We start from the raw sequence: 5,000 nt of genomic DNA, 5'->3' as shown, positions 1-5,000 counted from the left end.
AAAAAGGTGCACGAACAAAGGGGCACGCGCTATATCTGGCAGAAGGAGAACTCTGCGAGGTGTTGTGTGTATGGACGAAAAGTAGGCATTACGGAGTTGAGCAAACGCGCCGAAGACCGGGAATCGATATCTCCAACCGGCTGGTCGGTACAGCGATTCCCAACACCCCATAGACACCGCAATGGGTGAAAATCGGCTAAGTCCCTGAAATGGGTTTTCACCCAAAATCAGGGTGATGGAGACATTGCACGGAGTTGGCGTATATGGACGAAAGTTAGCCACGGTGGTGTTCTAACATCGGTACTTGGGACGCAAAAGCGTCGGACGCATGGTTTCGAGGCAAAGTGCGAAAAACGGGCCAAAATGGTGCACGAACAAAGGGGCACGCGCTATATCTGGCAGAAGGAGAACTCTGCGAGGTGTTGTGTGTATGGACGAAAAGTAGGCATTACGGAGTTGAGCAAACGCGCCGAAGACCGGGAATCGATATCTCCAACCGGCTGGTCGGTACAGCGATTCCCAACACCCCATAGACACCGCAATGGGTGAAAATCGGCTAAGTCCCTGAAATGGGTTTTCACCCAAAATCAGGGTGATGGAGACATTGCACGGAGTTGGCGTATATGGACGAAAGTTAGCCACGGTGGTGTTCTAACATCGGTACTTGGGACGCAAAAGCGTCGGACGCATGGTTTCGAGGCAAAGTGCGAAAAACGGGCCAAAATGGTGCACGAACAAAGGGGCACGCGCTATATCTGGCAGAAGGAGAACTCTGCGAGGTGTTGTGTGTATGGACGAAAAGTAGGCATTACGGAGTTGAGCAAACGCGCCAAAGACCGCAAAACGATATCTCCAACCGGCTGGTCGGTAGAGCGATTCCCAACACCCCATAGACACCGCAATGGGTGAAAATCGGCTAAGTCCCAATATGTACCTTCAGAGGGGCATATCTCGAAAACTACTCGTCAGATCGGGGCCAAATTCACAGAGAAGACACATGTCGAGGAGTTGTTTCGGTTGAGCGATAGTGGTTTTTGGGTGAAAATGTACCCCTAAACCTTGTACAGAGAGGACCCCTTCCGTAGAGCAAAATCCTGAAGGTCGGGGTTGCGCACAAGTCGACCCCCTGCCGTAGAGCAAAATCCTGAAGGTCGGGGTTGCGCACAAGTCGACCCCCTTCCGTAGAGCAAAATCCTGAAGGTCGGGGTCGCGCAAGGGTCGACATGGGTCGAGGTGGACTATCATGCGAAACCACTTTTTTCGGTCCCTACGGTGCCCCTAGATGATGAAAAGTACAATCCGAGGTTGATTACGAACACTTTTGTGCACCCCCTTCCGTAGAGCAAAATCCTGAAGGTCGGGGTTGCGCACAAGTAGACCCCCTTCCGTAGAGCAAAATCCTGAAGGTCGGGGTCGCGCAAGGGTCGACATGGGTCGAGGTGGACTATCATGCGAAACCACTTTTTTCGGTCCCTACGGTGCCCCTAGATGATGAAAAGTACAATCCGAGGTTGATTACGAACACTTTTGTGCACCCCCTTCCGTAGAGCAAAATCCTGAAGGTCGGGGTCGCGCAAGGGTCGACATGGGTCGAGGTGGACTATCATGCGAAACCACTTTTTTCGGTCCCTACGGTGCCCCTAGATGATGAAAAGTACAATCCGAGGTTGATTACGAACACTTTTGTGCACCCCCTTCCGTAGAGCAAAATCCTGAAGGTCGGGGTCGCACAAGTGTGCACCCCCTTCCGTAGAGCAAAATCCTGAAGGTCGGGGTCGCGCAAGGGTCGACATGGGTCGAGGTGGACTATCATGCGAAACCACTTTTTTCGGTCCCTACGGTGCCCCTAGATGATGAAAAGTACAATCCGAGGTTGATTACGAACACTTTTGTGCACCCCCTTCCGTAGAGCAAAATCCTGAAGGTCGGGGTCGCGCAAGGGTCGACATGGGTCGAGGTGGACTATCATGCGAAACCACTTTTTTCGGTCCCTACGGTGCCCCTAGATGATGAAAAGTACAATCCGAGGTTGATTACGAACACTTTTGTGCACCCCCAAAAATGGCCAAAATCCTGAAGGTCGGGTTCTCGGGGCGGTCGAGGCCCTCTGACGTGCACGAAAAACCGGTACCCACGCCGAGCTTCAGAATTTGGTCTCCAGAGACTAAGTCCCAACCGAAACTGGCAACCCACAAAAGTGTACCAAGGAGTGGTCGGATCGAGTTACAGTGTTCGAGAGTATTGACGAGGATGGTTATACGCAACTTTTTGCTTAAGGTGTCCAAGACCGTCAGACCCTTACTTACGGAGATATAAGACACGTGCGTGGTTGCTCGTGCCGAGCTTCAGAAATGTTGCTCCAGAGACTAAGTCCCAGAAAACCTTCCGACCCCAAAAACTCCCAGAAGGAGGCGTCGGATCGTTTCGCGATGTTCTAGTGAAATGTTCAGCTCGATGGAATGCAACTTTTACCTAAAGGGGTCCAAGACCGTCAGACGCTTAGGTACGGAGATACGGGCATGGGTCGGTTTTCCCCATACAAAATACCCCATGGAAAACTGCAAAACCCCAAAACAGGTCGAAGGAGTGGTCGGATCGTTTCGTGGTGTTCTAGTGAAATGTTCCATTCGATAGGGCGCAACTTTTTGCTAAAGGTGTCCAAGATCGTCAGACCCTTACTTACGGAGATATAAGACACGTGCGTGGTTGCTCGTGCCGAGCTTCAGAAATGTTGCTCCAGAGACTAAGTCCCAGAAAACCTTCGGACCACAAAAACTCCCAGAAGGAGTCGTCGGATCGTTTCGCGATGTTCTAGTGAAATGTTCAGCTCGACGGAATGCAACTTTTACCTAAAGGGGTCCAAGACCGTCAGACGCTTAGGTACGGAGATACGGGCATGGGTCGGTTTTCCCCATACAAAATACCCCATGGAAAACTGCAAAACCCCAAAACAGGTCGAAGGAGTGGTCGGATCGTTTCGTGGTGTTCAAGTGAAATGTTCCATTCGATAGGGCGCAACTTTTTGCTTAAGGTGTCCAAGACCGTCAGACCCTTACTTACGGAGATATAAGACACGTGCGTGGTTGCTCGTGCCGAGCTTCAGAAATGTTGCTCCAGAGACCAAGTCCCAGAAAACCTTCCGACCCCGAAAACTCCCAGAAGGAGTCGTCGGATCGTTTCGCGATGTTCTAGTGAAATGTTCAGCTCGACGAAATGCAACTTTTACCTTAAGGGGTCCAAGACCGTCAGACGCTTAGGTACGGAGATACGGGCATGGGTCGGTTTTCCCCATACAAAATACCCCATGGAAAACTGCAAAACCCCAAAACAGGTCGAAGGAGTGATCGGATCGTTTCGTGGTGTTCTAGTGAAATGTTCCATTCGATAGGGCGCAACTTTTTGCTAAAGGTGTCCAAGACCGTCAGACCCTTACTTACGGAGATATAAGACACGTGCGTGGTTGCTCGTGCCGAGCTTCAGAAATGTTGCTCCAGAGACTAAGTCCCAGAAAACCTTCCGACCCCAAAAACTCCCAGAAGGAGGCGTCGGATCGTTTCGCGATGTTCTAGTGAAATGTTCAGCTCGACAAAATGCAACTTTTACCTAAAGGGGTCCAAGACCGTCAGACGCTTAGGTACGGAGATACGGGCATGGGTCGGTTTTCCCCATACAAAATACCCCATGGAAAACTGCAAAACCCCAAAACAGGTCGAAGGAGTGGTCGGATCGTTTCGTGGTGTTCTAGTGAAATGTTCCATTCGATAGGGCGCAACTTTTTGCTAAAGGTGTCCAAGACCGTCAGACCCTTACTTACGGAGATATAAGACACGTGCGTGGTTGCTCGTGCCGAGCTTCAGAAATGTTGCTCCAGAGACTAAGTCCCAGAAAACCTTCGGACCCCAAAAACTCCCAGAAGGAGTCGTCGGATCGTTTCGCGATGTTCTAGTGAAATGTTCAGCTCGACAAAATGCATCTTTTACCTAAAGGGGTCCAAGACCGTCAGACGCTTAGGTACGGAGATACGGGCATGGGTCGGTTTTCCCCATACAAAATACCCCATGGAAAACTGCAAAACCCCAAAACAGGTCGAAGGAGTGGTCGGATCGTTTCGTGGTGTTCTAGTGAAATGTTCCATTCGATAGGGCGCAACTTTTTGCTAAAGGTGTCCAAGACCGTCAGACCCTTACTTACGGAGATATAAGACACGTGCGTGGTTGCTCGTGCCGAGCTTCAGAAATGTTGCTCCAGAGACTAAGTCCCAGAAAACCTTCGGACCCCAAAAACTCCCAGAAGGAGTCGTCGGATCGTTTCGCGATGTTCTAGTGAAATGTTCAGCTCGACAAAATGCATCTTTTACCTAAAGGGGTCCAAGACCGTCAGACGCTTAGGTACGGAGATACGGGCATGGGTCGGTTTTCCCCATACAAAATACCCCATGGAAAACTGCAAAACCCCAAAACAGGTCGAAGGAGTGGTCGGATCGTTTTGTGATATTCTACCGACTTTTTAGGCTTACCGAGACACAACTTTCCGCTGAAGGGTGCAAAACTGTCAGACTCATAGTTTCGGAGATACAAGCATGGGTCATGTTTGCTCGTGCCGAGCTTCAGAATTTTCCATGGCCAAAAAGCCCTAGAATTTGACATTTCACTATTATAGGGAGGTATGGTTGTACTGAGTCGTCATAGAAAGTTTAGCCTCCTCATGTAAACTGACGATTCGATATCAGGGAGGTCGGGAGTTGTCGAAAAGAGACCCTAGGACCTAATACTAGACTCATGTAGTGGCAAGGTGTTTCGACCCGTGGGTGACGGTTGTATGAAATTTGGGTGACGGTAACTACGACTGGTTCTGGTACCGGGAAGGTGTGTCCTGGTGTCCGGAGGCGTTTTAACGGTAGCTGGGCGGTCGGAACGGTGATCTAGGGTGGTTTTGGGTGAAATCAAGTACCTCCACCGATGGTCAACCAGAGGCTAGTGGTACATGGAAAACACCCTGGG

Source organism: Anopheles nili (assembly GCF_943737925.1).
Source record: "Anopheles nili chromosome X unlocalized genomic scaffold, idAnoNiliSN_F5_01 X_unloc_7, whole genome shotgun sequence".
In the NCBI taxonomy this organism is placed as follows: Eukaryota; Metazoa; Arthropoda; class Insecta; order Diptera; family Culicidae; genus Anopheles; species Anopheles nili.
This window is presented reverse-complemented; position numbering follows the sequence as displayed.